This window comes from Zootoca vivipara, chromosome 7 (genome assembly GCF_963506605.1).
Source record: "Zootoca vivipara chromosome 7, rZooViv1.1, whole genome shotgun sequence".
Lineage (NCBI taxonomy): Eukaryota > Metazoa > Chordata > Lepidosauria > Squamata > Lacertidae > Zootoca > Zootoca vivipara.
This window is the reverse complement of record NC_083282.1, coordinates 4,860,177-4,879,667: the sequence shown is the minus strand read 5'-3', so window position 1 is coordinate 4,879,667 and position 19,491 is coordinate 4,860,177.

Below are 19,491 nucleotides of genomic sequence, written 5' to 3'. Positions count from 1 at the left end.
GCAAGTAGATAAATAGGCAAATACAGCGGCAAGGTAAACGGTGTTTCCATGTGCTGCTCTGGTTCACCAGAAGCAGCTTCATCATGCTGGCCACATGACCCAGAAAACTGTCCTTGGACAAACGCCAGCTCCCTCAGCCAGTAAAGTGAGATGAGTACCACAACCCCAGAGTCGTCCGTGACTGGACTTAACGGTCAGGGGTACCTTTACCTTTACCTAGTTGGAGGAGAATGCTGAATACACGAGGGGGAATTAAAGGGGATCACAATCACATGAAGTTGAGGTGTACAGTGGTGTTTTGGGCTGCTGCTAGGTCGCCTCCATTCCTACTTTGTATCTCTTATTCTCTGTGACCAAAATGGCAGAAACTCTATTCAGCTGGCTGGCATGGTAAATGAAACAACTCCCTCGCCTTAAGACAAGAGCGTTTTCATTACTGCCGTACCTTAATTCACCCCCCCATACCCTCCTCCAATTTCCACCCTCCAATCATTGCCTCCTTCCATTCCTTGCCCCCCTCCCTCTCTCCCCACTTCCCTCACCCCTGTGCGATCTCATTTAGCCATGTACTTGCTTTTTCTGTTGTGTTGTCTATTTTATATTTTATATTATTACCCTTTATGGTGTTATTTTTTCCCTTACGAGTATTAATTATTTACAGTGGTGCCTCGCTAGATGAATTTAATTCGTTCCACGGGTCTTTTCTTATAACGAAAAATTCGTCTAGTGAATCCCATAGGAATGCATTGAATTTTTTTTAAAAAAATTTTTGCCCATAGGAACGCATTAATTGAATTTCAATGCATTCCTATGGGAAACTGCGATTCACTAGATGAATTTTTCTAGCAACCTCTGCTAGAAAAAACCTTTCGTTAAGCGGAAATTTCGTTAAGCAGGGCATTCGTTAAGCGAGGCACCACTGTATTTTTTATCTTTAACTAACTTTCCTTTCCATATTTTTCCATATATACCTCTACCCTTTCCCATTCCTTCTTAACTCTTTGGATAGAGCGCCCCCCCCCAAAAATAATTGTTGTTAATTTTGCCATTCCTGGTTTTTTTATGGAACCGAACAGCTCGGGCGCTTTGGAACGCGCCTTCTGCTGCTACGGGGCTGTGGGGCTTCGCTATTTGACCCCCTCCCATGGTCGGGATTTTTAAAGTAGTTCTGTGGGTCCCGGGGTGCAGCATCACCCCCGATCCTTTCCTTTGCCCAAACGGACCTCTCCCCCCTGGCTTTGGGAGGCTGTGCTTCAAGGGTGCTACCGGGTTTTTTTTTTAAGATCTGCGCCTCTTAAGGATTGTTACGGTCCATAACTTCCATTGCTTTCTGCAGGGTTAGGGGTTTAAAGCACTGCAGGCGCTCGGAACTGGCAGCGCCGACAAAGCACCCAGCAGCGCGCGGAAGAGAGCGCCGAGCATCATGAGCCAGTGGGACCCAGCTATATCGGTACTTTTTTTTTTTTTTTTAAAAAGACACCCCCTGAAAATAAGCCACCGTTGTTGTTTTTTGAGGAAAAATAAATATAAGACGGTGTCTTATTTTCGGAGAAACACGGTAGCACTTGACATTATGATTACTGCAATTGCATAACTTACAGCAGTCGGTGCAAGGATTACAATACTTATTCAGTCTTAGGCCTTTCTCATGTATTGGCCTTGCCTATCTTAATGTCATCCCTCAAACTTAATGTACATAAATGGCTTGTTTCCATTTGTAGCCAGCGGCAATTAAGCAACTAAATATGGCTGTAGCACAGCTGCCGGAAGTCTTTGCTGAGCAGTTAACTGCAGGCCAGCCGGCAGAACTGCAGCAAGGGCTTCCTGCCGCAATCATTTACTCCTCCACTAACGGAGAAGTATGTCAGGAAGTGCAAGAGGCCAGCAACAAAGCAGAAATGAGGCAAAGAAGGTGTGAAGTTAGCGGCTAAGAGAACGTAACTTCTGATAGGTGCCTGAGAAGGTGGCCTATTGGTCCAGCTAGCTCAGGGTTGTCTCTGTTGCCTGGGAATGCCCTCTCCAGGGCTGTAGGCAGCAGTTTCTCCCAGCCTGACCTGAAGATGCTGAGAATTGAGCTTGGGACCTTCTGCAGGCAAAGCAGTGTCTCCCTTACTGAGCCATGCCCCTCCCTAGGGTGCAGGGTGAGCTCGCCTGACAGCTTAATTTGAATTCACAATATTTATATTCTAAATATCTGGGGGCGGAATGAGAATTCAGCAATAGATTTCAGATTTTAATATGGGTGACCCGGAATGCATTTTTTTAAAAAAATGTACTGGGGATTTTGGATTTGGAACTAAAGTCTGGTACTGTATGGGGAAATGTGGAGGGAAATGAATCTAAAATTAAACAGCAGATTTCTGAGCAATGGCTTCCCAGGGGTTCTTAGTCTCTTCTTGTGTTCCTGCCTAAAGGAAAGTTTTATAAGGTGTTTACATTTCCATACAGCGTAAGACTCTTCTTATCCCATACTTGTGTGTGCAGTCCCAAGGAGGCATAAGAACGCACAGCACTTGGTTCCTGATAGTATCGTGGCTGTAAAACGAATTTTGCTAGGAGATAATGGAACCGTGCTGAAGCGATATGCAAGCCATACCAAAAAAAAAAAAAAAAAGTGACACAGCAATTTAACTCAGGGGATAGAAATGTGTAAAACTCCAAAACAGACATGGCAGATGACTGGTAAAACCAGTTAGTATGGTTGGCTGAGACAAGTCCAGATGACTTAAAATAGCTCTACAAATGCAAGGATCCTTGCCGTAGGATGGTGTGTGGTAAACCTGTGTTCTTTACAAAAGGGTTCAAGCATGTTGAATGACATCTTATGCAGGGTCTGGGGCTGCCATCAATATGGGATCCCTGTGTGTCCATTTCTCCCCCATCCAACCTATGTTGACAGGGCCAGAACTTGATGGAAGTGACGGCATGATGACATAACAAGAGGTAACTGCCACTTTGTTGTGACATCATTGTCTTGTGGATTTCCTGCTGTTACTTCATAGCATTGGCCGCCACTGACAAGCAAAAGGATGCAAGCCAGGAATCATAGAACTGTAGAGTTGGAAGGGATCCAAGGGTCATCTAGACCAACCCCCGGCAATGCAGGTATCCCAGCTAAAGCATCCATGACAGATGCTCATCCAACCTCTGCTTAAAAACTGCCAAGGAAGGAGAATCCAAATAAATGTCCCAAGCAGGGGCACCAGCTTGGGGTGGGGGGTGAGGGGCCCCAAAATTTTCAAGGAGGGGGCCAGCCCTCCTCAATATTTGTCGGCCTGCGGCAGGCCTTGCCAGGTCCTCCCGTGGCTACAACAGGCCCTGCTGGGCCTCCTCCCACTGCTTGACATCATATACACATGTGAGCCCCCCCCCCCAGCTTGTGCTCCCTAGGGAGACCCTTCCACTGTCAAACAACTCTTACTGTTAGAAAGTTCTTCCTGATGTTTGGTCGGAATCTCCTTTCTTGTAACTTGAAGACTTTGCCTCGTGTCCTACCCTCCAGAGCAGGAGAAAACAAGTTTGGTCTACCTTCCATGTGACAGCCCTTGAAACAGCCCTCAGTCTCTTTTCCAGGCTAAACATATCCAGCTCCTTCAACTGTTCCTCATAAGGCTTTCCTCATAAGAAATGCCCTGCATGTGGAAAGGTAGGGTGTCAGGGGAAAGAGTTCTACCCTTGTCGTCTTCTCATTATGCTTAATCATGTGAGCACCAACAAGCATAGGAACTCTCTTTTCAGCTAAGGTTTCTATCTTACTTTCCCACCAGGGACATAGTTACTCATTTGTTAGACTTGGCGTATTTCGCTTGAATGACATGTGGCTAATGCTTAATGTGTCACGCTTAATGACATCATTGGGCATCACCTGTGACATCATTAGAGGCTCGCCTCTTGGTCTCAGTTTTGGGCTCTGAAATCTCCTGACCTGGCAACCTTAGTTCTGCCTGAATTGGGACTTAGAAATATCCTAATTAAAATGTGCCACGGCTACAATTATCTGGGTCACTGTGCCAGTGGAAAAACAACTCAGCTAAATAAGGAATATATCCTCCCTGCTCAGCTCTCATTTCTTCCTCTGCCTCACATGTACCGTAGTTGTATCACAAAAGCACCTGTTACAGAACAACAATCTGTGGCAATTTGGCGAGGCCCAACTAGTCCCATAGCCCAGCACCACATGCTTTGGTTTGCGCAGGGTCCCATCTCTGTTTAACAAGGTCCTGGTGCTGGGGAAAACCTTTACCTGAGGACTTGGAAAGCTTCTGCCAATTGGAATAGCAGCCTTGGGCTGGATGAAGTAAAGGGCCTACTCAGGATATGGCAGCTCCAGATATTCACCTACCAGGGAGGTACAAGTTCAGGCTGCCTGTGCTGAAAGGCAGGGAGCTGAAATCAAGGCAGTGCACCCAGACCTGGTGCCTGGGCAGAGCCTAGGAGGTGACTCCTTGTGAGCCCCCCATCCTCTTCCCTTGCAAATCAGTAGTGGGCACTTGAGCGGTATAGTTGTACAAATGCTTAGTACCTAAAAGGTTTAGCATTAAACAGGTAGCATGACCTAGGAACCCCATTAAAGAAAAGGAAAGAAGGGCACAGCCTCTCTGCTTGATTATTTCCCCTTTTCTCTGACTTCCTGTCTGCTACATCACAGAGAAACATTTAGCATAGCTTTCTCTTGGTGCTATGCTACTTTAGTGCACAGACTCATAGTTGTTTACATACATGGGTCTTTTCCAGGAAACTGCCACAAGAGTGGCAACTTTTTAGACACTGGGGGAGTCTATACTCAATTGGTTCCGGAAGTCTGTTCATAAACTGAAGCGTTCATAAACTGAAGTGAACTTCCCCATTGAAAGTAATGGAAAGTGAATTAATCCATTTCAGATGGGTCCGCGGCGTTCGTAAACCGAAAATTCGTAAACCGAGGTGTTCATAAACTGAGGTTCCACTGTAGTTTCTACCGTCTCCAAGGTCAATCATGGCAAGTCAATCTCTCCTTAGGGACCTTGGTTTGCAACTGCTTTGGATTACAACCGTTTTGGATTACAACCACGTGAAACCCAGAAGTGCGTGTCCCTTTTTGGGGGGATTACAACCCTTTTTTATTACAACCCATTTTTTTGGGGGGGGGAGGCACCATTAGCGAAAGCACGCCTTGGGTTACAACCTGTTTTGGTTTACAACCAGACCTCCGGAGCGGATTATGGTTGTAAACCAAGGTACCACTGTATTTGGCAGAAGGAGCTGCCTGTTTTCACAAGAGAAACCAAAATAGTTTCCACAAGAAAGAGTACCAAAGCTTCCAAGGCCACACACACACACACACACACACACACACACACACACACACATAAAAGGAGGGTTTTAGGAAGTGGTGGAAGTCCTGCTCCATTAGCAGAGAGGGAGGGCTGCCAATGGGATTACACTCACATGCCCAGCATGGATGTCCCCCCCACCCTCCACAGTGGTCCTCCACTCACGGAGGTAGAGGGAGAGGTTGTGTCAGGGGGAGGGCCTGCCTGCTCATGAGGCTCATTGAGGCATTTGCCTCGGGCGGCAGGTTGGGGACAGCTGAGAGGGGTGGCAGATCTGCACTCCTGAGGAGTGCACCACCCCTCCTCCGCTTGTCCCCTGTCCCCCCACTTGCTCCTCTCTGGCCTCCTTTTTTCTCCCCTGCTGCCTTCAGCCCACTGCGGCTTCCCTCCAGTTGCCTCAGGTGGTAGCGGTGGCGGCAGCAGCAGAGAGGCCACAAATTTCTGTTTTCCCTCAGGCAGCAAAATTTCCTGGGTTGACCCTGGTCAGGGGGTCTGGGCATGGATACAAAACTCCCAAAGCCTTGCCCCCCCCTAAAAAAAAACACCCACAGAACTGTTGGGACTCCACAGCAGGCCTGTGGCTGACACAGGGAATTCCTTCCTATTGACTTAATCCTGTAATGCAGCAGTAAGGGTCGGGAACTGACACCTCAGGTGATTGGGATACTGAGTCACGGTTTCTCTGTACACCCAATGCCAGCTTCCGCACTTGGGCCACACTGTCCACCGCTCAGAGAAACCTTCTGTGTGAGGAACTCTGCACAAGGCGGCAGGCGAGGTGCAGCCAGCCATGCAGCTTAACAGGTGACAGGCCTTTTCATGGTCCATAATGAGAAATGTTTGTGGCAGTCTGCACCGAGGAAGAGGTTGGTGACCCCTGAAATAAAAAGCAGTGGCTGCTGAAGAAATGGCAAAGCAGATTCCAATGCCGGTCCTGCAACGCGCGTCTGTTCTGGGTTGCCACAAGCCACAGGGAGAGCAAGCGAGGGACATTTTAGCTTGAAGCCCACAATATTATTATGGTGGCATTAGCTCCTAGTCTCCTCACTGTGACATGACAGCTAGCAGGCTGTACTCAGGACGAGCGGTGCATCTGGGCTGATTATCTCTCGCTCCCAGCGAGAGCAAATATTGGATTCCCTGCTCTATCTTTCTCAGTAGCAGATGGAGAGAATCAGGGCAGCAGTAACCTTTTTCTATCCCATTACCTGGTGGAAGGGAAAGGAAAGTGGAATCAGAACAGCTCCGAGCCGCTAACCAGCTGCACTCCCAAAGCCCATTTTTTCTCCCCTCGGAGGTGTGGATGACTGATGAGCAGTTTAGCCAGCTGCTTGCTGAGGTGCAGCTTTTGGCATCCAAGCAGGAGGCCAGGGAGCGTTCCCCCATCTCTTGCTCATCACTTTGCAGAGGTTATTTTGCTGCTCAGGCCGGAAGTGGCATCTGGATGGAGTCTGCCTGCAAATTTGCCTGAGGCTTCTGGGTGGAGAATACCACAAAACCCTCAAGTTAACAGATCCACATGTTGTGTGAAAGGGAGCAAAATCTAGGTTATATCATATGCACAAAATCTTCTTGATGGTGTGACAACCCATCCAAACCTGTGCAGACTTTTAAAGCTGGGGTGGAGTGTTTAATTTTGAGAAGGAGTGGGTATTGGAATATATATATATATATATATATATATATATATATATATATATATATATGATAAGAATAAAATTGGAGAAAATTGGATATTGAAACCTGCTTAACCTAAATCATATATCCCAGTTTTACAGCGGCCCTTTAAAGTACGCTTCACACAGAGTATACGCAGTCAGAAGTTGACCTGGCTAAGAAAACACCACCAAGAGCATAGGGAATTAATCTCCCTTATATGAACCCCTTACTAGCTGCACACTTGTAAAAGTATGCAGATGAAAATACAAACGGTTGGGTTTCTTTAACTGAAAAACAAACAGAGACTTTAAACTAAAGATAAATGCTTTCTCTCTTAGCAATGTTATCTACCCACTTTCCAAACCTCCCACAAAACTCCCATTAAACTACCCAAGAATTAACAGCAAACTATCATTATAACTAAGCAACTCTCATACTAAGATTCAACTAAGGAATCTCTTAAACTGAGAGTCTCTCTTACTAAGATTCAACTTGGAATCTCTTAAACTGAGAACAACTGAGAGAGTGATCTACTTAGAGATGAATCTAACTAAGAGATACAGAAGGCTTTCTGGCAGAGCCTTATATACAAAAAGCAGAGCCCACGCCTGTGGGCAATTAACAGAAACACAGACACCTGTTTCTCTTAAACAGACAGTATTTACATTAGACCGGCTCTGAAGTAACTTGGCTATTCAAAACATCCAACAGTTTGAGAGGGGGCCATAGCTGCCAAGTTTTCCCTTTTCTCGCGAGAAAGCCTATTCAGCATAAGGGAAAATCCCTTAAAAAAAGGGATAACTTGGCAGCTATGGGGGGGGGGGCTGAATTTACATCTAAACTTGCTTGAAAATCTCAGCATAAGGCTTATAGCATAAGAAGTGTGCAGTTCTTAGTCATCGGTTGCATAATAGCAAAGTGGAAGAATTCTGTGCATCAGCACGTGTCACTAGGAACCGGACAGTTAAAACTCCTTGCCAACCACACTACGGTAGCGGTTAGGAACCCTTTCTAGTGTAGCTGTGTGACAACGCACACATCCTAGCCCTTGGCTGTGCTGGTCATTCCCAAAAGTCTTTTGTCAGCCTGCAAACTGTAAAATTACACTTGTTTGATTATAACTTAGTGGCTGATCTGCGGTCAGAATGTTTGTTTGGTTTCTAAGAAAACGGAAAGGAATGCAATAGAAAGGATGAGAGGAAGTAGCAGTTTGTGGAGAGCAAAGAAGATACAAGTTAAGTCTGAAAGAAGGGGAGCAGAAATTGTGAGACTGTCTGAGAGGCACAGGGCATGTGTGAAGGTGAAGGTATATTCAATAAAAGTCCCCCGTACTTAAAGCCTCTGGATCGGCAAATTCTTCCTAAAATGGCGAGCTAACTTGAAATACCTCCGGAGCTAATGTCTGCAGAATTACAACTGGAAGCACAATACATTCGACTGAAAGGGTTTTTGCTCGTTGTTAATTGAATATGAGTAAAAGGGTTCAGGACGTGATGAACTCCTGTTACGCTCCTTACCAGTCCTCCATGTCTCTGTGTTGCACATTCCCACCCTCTGACACGCATGCAGAGGAAATGGTCTACCTCATCTGGCATTTTCTGTCTTTGGTGGCCAATTAAGAGCATCCCTAAGGTTTTTCGTACACAGTATCTTCAGCACTCCTGGCAGGCAACCAATTTTGCTGCTCCCAGGGGTGGTAGCTTAAAAGAACCTTTTCTGTACGTGCCTCCTATGGAGGTTCTTGACTGGCTTGGGGATTGATTTTGAGTGTGTTGATCTTTGTGCCGATATCTTCCTGCTGTGGCAGTAAACCCTGTCAATCTTCTTCTCCCAATAAACAGCCACACTCCATTTCCTCATTCTCCGGTTTTCCCATTTGAGCTGGATTAACCCGTATGATGAGGGACCCAGGTGGCGCTGTGGGTTAAACCACAGAGCCTAGGGCTTGCTGATCAGAAGGTCGGCGGTTCGAATCCCTGTGACGGGGTGAGCTCCCGTTGCTCGGTCCCAGCTCCTGCCAACCTAGCAGTTCGATAGCACATCAAAATGCAAGTAGATAAATAGGAACCGCTACAGCGGGAAGGTAAACGGCATTTCCGTGTGCTGCTCTGGTTCGCCAGAAGCAGCTTTGTCATGCTGGCCACATGACCTGGAAGCTAAACGCTGGCTCCCTCGGCCAATAATGCGAGATGAGCATGCAACCCCAGAGTCGGTCACGACTGGACCTAATGGTCAGGGGTCCCTTTACCTTTACCTTTACCTAACCCGTATGATAAGTGAGCTTTAAGACACTGGTGCTTGGTGGGCTTTGAAGACACTCAAACTCAGGACGCAAGGCAGAAACGTGCTAAGAGGAAGGCACGCTTGGCAAACCCTCACTGTGACCAACCCCCGCCCGGAAACCTGCGTCCCCACTGTGGAAGGACGTGTGGATCCAGAATTGGCCTCCACAGTCACTTACGGACTCATGGTTAAAACCATGTTTATGGAAGGCAATCTTACTCAGCTATGAGTGATCGCCAAAGAAGAAGAGGCTTGGTGAAATGCAATCTTCTTGCTCCCCTGGGGTGAGTAGCAATTGCCCTGAAGACAGCAGCTGAGTGGCCCTGCACATGGCAAGGACACCCTCAGTGACTGAACCAGGAAATCGGTTCCACTTCCGAGTGGGACTGGGTTGCGCTCAGGCGACCAGGTCTCAGCCCCTCCTCAGCATGGTGTGGGGGTAGTGTCCCACATCACACTGAGGGTGGCCCAGCCACGCCACTCACCAGGCGCCACTGTGGGGGCGTGGCCGGGGCCAATTTAAAAGGTGGTACGACTCTGGGAGCTCCTCTTTCAGCCTCGCGCCGCGGATCTCCCACCCTCTTTCAGGTAGGGTCGCTAGCTTTGCTATGGACTTTGGTCGGTCGCCATTGAGGGGCCTGGTAGGACTTTTTCCACTTGGCAAATTGGCACCAGCCACTTGGTTTTCGCCTACCTCATAGCAATCGTCACAACTTTGTAAGGTTTGGCAGTAAGGCATTGGAGTAGCAATGTGGGGGGGAGGGGAGGTGTGGCCATCACCTGCCCCTCCATGCGTAAGGGTATTCTGTTAACGGAATCCAGGGGTGTGGATCTTGTCCAAAGCCCCGGGGGGGGGGGCTAGGGCCATGCCATGACCCCAGCGGGCTTAAGTTGATCCGCATCGGCGGGGCTCTCCCTACAGAACACTCCCTACTGGTGGTTTACCCTTCCAGACTTCCTGCAAGGCGGGCAGGAGTCAGATATAGTCTGTTGATACCAATGCCTAAGCCAATACCGCTCACATTCTGTAACCAATAAAGTTGTGGCCGAAATTTTGCCTATTAACATTAACCTAAATTCTGTGTCCTTGTGTCTTTATTCTCTTGGGGGTCTTGAGGCACAAGCTGATTTTATACTGGAGCTCAGCCTGGGAACATGTGTGGGATTCCCCCCCCCCAAAAAAGTGCCTGTGAGCATGCCTATCATGTGCTTTTCTTCTCACTATCACATCGCCACACGTGATTTTGGATTTGGAGAGATAGGCTTGGGACTTTTTAGTTTAGAGAGGAAGTGAGTAAGAGGCAACAGAATATAAGTTTATAAAATTATGCCTGGCAGGGACAAAGTAGATAGAGAAAAGTCCCCCCCCCTTCTCTCAGAACACCAGAACCCGTGTACATCCAATTCAGTGGAATGTTGAAAGATTTAGGAAATAGCTGTCTTACCAATACACTTGTCCATCTCGGTGTCAGTGGTTATGGTGGAGCCCAGGTAGACAAAAGCAAATTAAGATTTTTCATGAGTGGACTCAAATAGTTCACCATTACAGGGAGCCATTTCAAGGTAAGTACATTGTACAAAGGGGGCATGGGGGCAACCTCTCTTGTGGCTGTCCCTCCTTGTCCCAGTTAAGCTCATATCCTTCCCTGTGTTGTATGTTTTGGGTTCTCATACGGATTCTTGGGATGTGAAATTTTACATCAGCTTCTAGATCCCATCCCAGCTCTACAAACATTCTGACAGACAAAATACACACTTCTACGTCCACAGATGTTGACAGAAAGATGCTGGAAATTCCCCCCTGTGTTTCTACCTGGTGTTGCCCCGCCCCTCATCTAGTCATCTGAGCTGGAACTGATTGTGTAAACACTGAAATGAAAAGCAATTTCATGGAGGGAAAAACCCCACAACCTGAAACGGTTTCCATTTTGGGAGATTCAAATTAGACATAGACTTCATTTGGCTTCTGCCATTGCTGGCATCTATCTAATTTAATCTATTAATTGTTGGGGAAGAATCCCTTCCTAGATAACAAATTGCATTGATTTTTGCAAATGGATTCAACAGATTGTTGCCCTTGCAGCGTTGCCAGGCTCCCTTTAATCTTTCAGCGGGTGTCTCCAAAATTCCCATCTCACTAATGAGTTTTGAGAGATAAATATTGCAAACAGTGCCTTGAATTTACAGCCTCGGCTTTTATCTCTGCAAGTTAAAAATATGTCAAGGTTCTACTGTGCCCACTCAAACACGCTGCTGTTAGTAAGGCCAGAAAAGTCAAAGTTCGCCCCATCAAAACTAAAAATAACAATAATAATAAAATACCAGACTGCTGCCGTCAGATGCTGAGGCAAGCACTTAAAGGATAAAAGTTTTTTGATGCTTAATTTGTTTCCAGAAGGTGCTTAAAAGGGTCATGTGAGTGAGAAATCTTGGTCCACGTGCAATCAGAAGAAGAGCTGAAAGAAATGTGATCCAAGGCGTTGAATAATTTTGAAATATTCCCTGATATTTTGTGTATTTTCTAACGATTCATGGAATATTTGATCACTGCATTTGACATCTTATGGCACTTTGTGGCTCAGTCCCGTGCATCTTCCATGGGCTCAATGCCCACATGGGGAAGATTCCACACAGGCCATAACGGAGCCAAGTTTTCCATCCCCACTCAGCATGCCAGGCAATTACAGGAAATGTGCAGAGTCTGCATGCATATCTTATGGGAATCCCTCCAGGGGTGGGATTCCTTCCAAGCACTGGATTGAGTCATTGGTGTTTGACAATGTTCAACCCTATTTGAGAGCTGATGTTCTATATATGTTGGAAGCCACCCAGAGTGGCTGGGGCAACCCAGTCAGATGGGCGGGGTACAAATATCATCATCATCATCGACATAAAATGGTATTTAGCAGTTGTCATTACTTGATAGCTGATGTGCAATGATATTTCATATTTGACAATATTGCATGGCTGGCATGCAATAGTATTTAGTATTGACTGGGTGTCATGGCTGATGGCCTCGGCCCAGTATACCTGAAGGAGCGTCTCCACCCCCATCATTCTGCCCGGACACTGAGGTCCAGCGCCGAGGGCCTTCTGGCGGTTCCCTCACTGCGAGAAGCAAAGCTACAGGGAACCAGGCAGAGGGCCTTCTCGGTAGTGGCACCCACCCTGTGGAACGCCCTCCCACCAGATGTCAAAGAGATAAACAACTACCTGACATTTAGAAGACATCTGAAGGCAGCCCTGTTTAGGGAAGTTTTTAATGTTTGACATTTTAATGTATTTTAATCTTTGTTGGAAGCCGCCCAGAGTGGCTGGGGAAACACAGCCAGATGGGCGGGGTACAAATAATACATTATTATTATTATTATTATTATTATTATTATTATTATTATTTTGAATATCAGCCAGTAGCTGAGAGTCGTCATGTAACGGTATTCAGTATTTCACAAATGACACCAGATTTCATGTTCTGCGCTTGTTGAAACAATCAAGGAAAGCCAACAAGGTTGAAGTACTTCCATTTCAAATGTTGATGTAAAATTTCATATTTTAATTCCGAATTCAAATTTTGAATCTGAAAATTTGCACTCGGGGGATCGTTCACACTTCCACTTGTCCCATTGCTTCCCCCTGGGAAAACCCACTCTTTACTGCTGAACTGGAGCAAATGTTAATCAGATTTACAGCAGGTTGGCATTTGTTCTGACTCAGTGGTAAAGAGCAGGTTCTCCCAGGGAAAGTGGTGGGCCAAACAAAACTGCTTGGACCTGAGCCTAGAAAGCCCAGGACAAGTGGGAAAACGCCCAGACCCTTGAAGCACAGGACAAGCAACTTGTGGGCAAACCCTGTATCTGTGAAGAAAAAATTAAAATTTCTGAATATTTTGAATTCTTGTGAGCATTTGATTTAGCTGTGTTCAGTATCCTAACACAGAGGCCAACGGGTCAGCCAGTGATACCAAGCACCCATCAGCTGTTACAAAGAACTTATCCTGCGTGTGTTAAAAACACATACACAAAACCCAACCAGTCTTAGATGCTTGCTATTGGGGAGAGAATTTTCTGAAAATTTGGATGTTGAGCTTATCTGTGTGGATTTTTCTACTTACTGTTAATGAGAAGCAAGTAATTTTTTGGTTTGTTTTTTATACTGGTTTTGATAAAAGTACAAACAATGCATGCATATTAAATGCATCACTATACCTATGGATCATTATATTTATTTCATGGATATTAAACAGCTATAGAACAAATAACAATGTATATAGCTGGGCAAACTATTTCTCTATTAATACTTACATAATTATGCTGCAGAAATATAACACCTCATGCAGCTTGATTCTGTAATAAGTATTAGGTGTATTTTTAAACCATCACATACAATTTTGCTTATAACCAGCCAGGCTTAATCCAAAAATGCATAAATGGCTTGAACATAAGCAGGCATTAAGTGCCTTTGAAAGCCTTTGACTGTGTCGACCACAGCAAACTATGGCAAGTTCTTAAAGAAATGGGAGTGCCTGATCACCTCATCTGTCTCCTGAGAAATCTCTATGTGGGACAAGAAGCTACAGTTAGAACTGGATATGGAACAACTGAGTGGTTCAAAATTGGGAAAGGAGTACGACAAGGTTGTATATTGTCTCCCTGCTTATTTAACTTATATGCAGAATTCATCATGTGAAAGGCTGGACTAGATGAATCCCAAGCTGGAATTAAGATTGCCGGAAGAAATATCAACAACCTCAGATATGCAGATGACACAACCTTGATGGCAGAAAGCGAGGAGGAATTAAAGAACCTTTTAATGAGGGTGAAAGAGGAGAGCGCAAAATATGGTCTGAAGCTCAACATCAAAAAAACCAAGATCATGGCCACTGGTCCCATCACCTCCTGGCAAATAGAAGGGGAAGAAATGGAGGCAGTGAGAGATTTCACCTTCTTGGGCTCCTTGATCACTGCAGATGGTGACAGCAGTCACGAAATTAAAAGACGCCTGCTTCTTGGGAGAAAAGCAATGACAAACCTAGACAGCATCTTATAAAGCAGAGACATCACCTTGCTGACAAAGGTCCGTATAGTTAAAGCTATGGTTTTCCCAGTAGTGATGTATGGAAGTGAGAGCTGGACCATAAAGAAGGCTGATCGCCGAAGAATTGATGCTTTTGAATTGTGGTGCTGGAGGAGACTCTTGAGAGTCCCATGGACTGCAAGAAGATCAAACCTATCCATTCTTAAGGAAATCAGCCCTGAGTGCTCACTGGAAGGACAGATCCTGAAGCTGAGGCTCCAATACTTTGGCCACCTCACGAGAAGAGAAGAATCCTTGGAAAAGACCCTGATGTTGGGAAAGATTGAGGGCACTAGGAGAAGGGGACGACAGAGGACAAGATGGTTGGACAGTGTTCTCGAAGCTACGAACATGAGTTTGACCAAACTGCGGCAGGCAGTGCAAGACAGGAGTGCCTGGCGTGCTATGGTCCATGGGGTCACGAAGAGTCGGACACGACTAAACGACTAAACAACAACAACAAGTGCAAGAAGTTGTCCAATGCAGGCAAAGTCGGATCAGGTCAGAGCCACCATTTAAAGTGGATTCCTCCTCCATATCTAGTTGCTATAGCTGAGTTTTATGCTGCCATCATTAAAGCCTTTCTTTGACAAAGAAATGGCAGTGGAAACAGATGACGACATGTCACTGAAATAACTGAAAATCCTTGCGCTCTTTACCTTGCTTCCACTTTCCTCCTATTTCCCCTGTGTCAAATTTCAGATTGTAAGCTCCTTTGGGCAGAGACCTATCACTTGTATTCAATAGAGTGCCTTGCATACTGATGGGCACTATACAGTGGCACCTCGGGTTAAGAACTTAATTCGTTCCGGAGGTCCGTTCTTAACCTGAAACTGTTCTTAACCTGAGGTACCACTTTAGCTAATGGGGCCTCCCGCTGCCACAGCGCCGCCACCACACAATTTCTGTTCTCATCCTGAAGCAAAGTTCTTAACCCGAGGTACTATTTCTGGGTTAGCAGAGTCTGTAACCTGAAGTGTCTGTAACCCAAGGTACCACTGTATAAGCAAATAAACCTAGTGTCCTTTTCAGCCTGGTGTTCTTTCGACAGCTAGATAAGATGGTTTAACTTGCAGCTGTGTCCAAACGTTTTTCAAAGAGGGCCAGATTTGATGAAGTGAAGGGCTGTGAGGGCCGACCAAAGTTGGCGACCTTTTTTTAGGGTTGAAGCTGTTGAGCTTTTTTTTTAATGATTTTACCCCAAAGTTGTTGAGCTTTTTGTGGATTAAAGTTGTTGACCTTTTTTCTTATTGGAGTTCTTGAGATTTATCTTTTAAGATTTTACCCCAGGAAATAAACTGCCACAGGGGCTAGATTGAACCGTCCGGTGGGCTGGATTAGGCCCCCCAAAGGACTTTGGACATACCTGCTTTAAAGTTACCCCAAAGACAAATTAAGTAAGCCCATCTCTTTCTAAAAGGGTTCGAACAGTTGCTCTAATCCCAAGGTAAAAGTCTCTGGTTCCCATGACTGCAACAGCAAGATCCAGAGTTCATTGTTTCTAAAGTCAAGTGTGATATTATAATGTTGGCACACTGGGTTTAAGAACCTTTCTCTCTCCCCCCCCCCCTTAGTTAGGGATGCTTGAGCAATTTGTTCTTTGTGAATTGTGACATGTGCTGGCCTGAGCCATACCTATGAATGGCAAAGCAGTTGCAATTCACACTTCTCTAAATTTTATCAGCTCAGAAAAAGTATATAGCATGCATATTTTGGAATAAAATATATTTAGAAATGCATACTTTGAGGTAAACGGTGTAGAAATGTATGTTTTGTGAGAAAATATATTCAAGAATATGTATTTCGGTGATGATCTGCTTCACACTCACAAAGTGTCTCTCTCTGTGTGTGCACGCGCGCGCGCGCACACACACACACACACACACACACACACAGAGAGAGAGAGAAACGGGGGGGGAGGCCTCTCAGAATCAGGATATGGCACAGATCAGGGACGGGCACAATCCATCTACTTCCAGTCCTTCTCAGTTTTGCTTCTGTCAATTTTGAAGTCTATTCCATCCCATTTCTACATTAATCTGCAAATACCTTTAAACCTACATGAATAAATACAATTTTTGCATGCAGGTTAAAAAAGGATGACAAAGACCGGCAGCACTAGCATGAGCATAAGCCATGCAGGGGTGCAAGTGTGAATAAAATATTGTGGGGGCCCAGATAAGCCCCACCCCTGCATGATCAATCACATGACGCAGTGCACACACACACACACCATAAACTTTGTGAGGGCCCGGTACCCTCAAATATTTTATTGTGGGGGCTGAAACCCCCACAGCCCCTAGGAGTTGACTTCTATGGTCTCATGTAACGCATGACAATAGTTTTGCTAGGTTGTTGCAGTCTAAGCTAACCAGCTGCAACTTGCTGCACAGCCATGTTATTTGGGCAGGAAGCAGAATTGTCATGTAACTGAACAGCCTCCTGTTCACGTGCAGGAAATACTTGTCTGTGGGAAGAAAGCCTACACTTGAGTGAGTTCTTAATTGGCTGGATGACTCAGTCCTTGGCCAGGATATAGCTGGATCAGGAATGCGCTTTCTACAGCAAGTGATGTTGCATAAAGATTCTCCAAGGCTGCAAGTGGGTGGGGGTGCAAGACTAGCAGGCTTACATGAAATTTCAAAGCTCAAATTACAGACCAGGCGAACGACTACTGGGCTAGTGAAACTGCATAAAGGTAAAGGGACCCCTGATCATTAGGTCCAGTCGTGACCGACTCTGGGGTTGCGCGCTCATCTCGCATTATTGGCCGAGGGAGCTGGCATATAGCTTCCAGGTCATGTTGTCAGCATGACAAAGCCGCTTCTGGCAAACCAGAGCAGCAAATGGAAACGCCGTTTACCTTCCCGCTGTACCTATTTATCTACTTGCATTTTGACGTGCTTTCGAACTGCTAGGTTGCCAGGAGCTGGGACCAAGCAACGGGAGCTCACCCCATCATAGGGATTTGAACCGCCGACCTTCTGATCAGCAAGCCCTAGGCTCTGTGGTTTAACCCACAGCTCCACCTGGGTCCCTAGCGAAACTGCATACATGGATGCTAGTTTCATTTCCAGATCAGGTAACCGTATTCCTGTTTGCATGGCAAGTTAGCCCAAACCCTTCTTACACCCAGATCTATCCAGTTATCAGCAGCTGGCCAGACAGAGGTGCAAATTCTTGGGAGGGGGAAATGGTGACTGGATTCAGAAAGTCTTGAGCAGCTAATTTATTTTATTTATTATTTTATTTATTAAATAAATTTCTATACCTCCCTTCAGCCGAGGATCACAGGGCAGTTTACAATATAAAAACACAAAAATACATAACATAGTAACAAAGAAAAAAAGTTGGTGAGATCTGCATCTGCATTCATGCCTCACAGGGAGCCATAGAGCAGAAATACAGCAGGTGGCATCTGGTGTTGAAGTTGGCCCACGGAAGCCAATGGGTTGCATCCAACCCTGCTTAAGTAAACCTCCACTCATGCAGTGGTCCTTCCCCTTCCTCTCCTTCCCGCTGTGGCCCCTTCCCCACATCCCAAACATGTGCTGTGGTGGGTCCCCCAACCCTCTGGAGCAGATTTTTTAAAGGGTGCATAAGGACTGAAAGGGGGAGCCCCACTGTGTGCGGGGAAATCTGTTCTTTTCGAGCAATGGCAGAGTTGTATGGAAGTAACTTAAGTCCATTTATTTCACTGGGTCTACACTCTGACTATGTCTTTGTTTGATAGCACCTGATGTCAACATCCAATTGTGTAGCCCGGTTGTTTCCAACCAGTGTGCCGTAGCACCCTGGGGTGCCTTGAATGACAGTCAGGGCTGCTGTGGGCAACACTGGCACCTGTCCCTCTTTTCTTCCCTCTCTGCTCTGATGCCCTCTTGCATTGCTGCCTCTCAAAGGCTTCCACTGCTGCCACCCAAAGTGAGTAAGGTGCTGGCCTCACATTCACCATTGGCCAGTCTCTGTTGGGCCGCTAAGCCTGGGGGCATCCTCTTCCCAGGCCCCTGTGGGGAGTGTGAGGAGGGTTGGGGTCTAAGAGATCAGGGTGGTGGAGGCTGCTGCCCAGAGGACTCCCAAGGAGAGGGGAGAGGGAAGGAGGCTGAGGGATAACTCCACCAGGGAGGGTGTTCAAAAAGGGGTGGGGAACTGCCGGCTGTGCAGGCAAGGGGTGAACTGGGATTCTGAGGCTCGGAGCACGTTTCCCCACAGAGGAGCGGCAGAACGAATGTAGTTGGTCAAGGGACCTATGGACGCCAAAAGATTGAAAACCTCTGGCGTAGCCTGATCTTCATCAGATTTGTGCCAAGGGTTTCTGAAGAGAAGGCAATGAGAGGTGATCCATGAAGTTTCAATGCAAGGAAAGTGGAAAACTCCGCAGCACTAAATTAGCAGGGTTTGCATTTCTGCAACCACCTGGCTCTGTGTGAGTGTTCTGCCGGCTCCTGGTTACAACAGAGAACTGGTTCATCATGCTGATGTCAATCACAGAATCGAATTCTGAGGCCTGTGTAAGTGAGGGTACAGCTATGGACATTTTCTGCCTTTACACATGCTGTGATTGTGCACAGTAGGGGACTGGCATGTACCACGGGGCCTGCAGTGTGCTCGATCCACACATCTCTCCTGGGAGTGGGTGCAGTAGCGGTGCTAGGGCTTTTTGCACCCTAGACAAAAACTCTTTCTGGCACACACACGCCGCTGATGCCCCTGCGTCCCTTCCATTGGCGGGAGGAGCGCGGGCCAAGGGGGGAGCTCGGCACCCTCCTGCCTGTGGAGGGGACGCTTTGAGCTCCTCAACGGTGGCGGCTGCAGTGAGTGAGCAGCGGCAGCAGCACCCATAGCTGAAGGCTTCAGCTGTGGGTGCTGCCGCCGCTTGCTCGCTGCAGCCCCTGGCAGCTCACAGTGTCCCCTCCGTGGGCGGGAGGGCGCTGAGCTCTCCTTTGGGCTCGCGCTCCTCCCTCCTGTGGAGGGGACGCTGGGGGCTCCTTGGCGAGCGGGCGGGCGGCGGCGGCAGCGCCCAGAGCTGAAGGCTTAGGCTGCAGGCGCTTGCTGCCACTACCGCTGCCGCTCGCTCGCTGTGGCCGCCGCCTCTGGGGAGCACTCGGCGTCCCCTCCATAGGTGGGAGGGCGCTGAGCTCTCCTTTTGGCTTGCGCTCCTCCC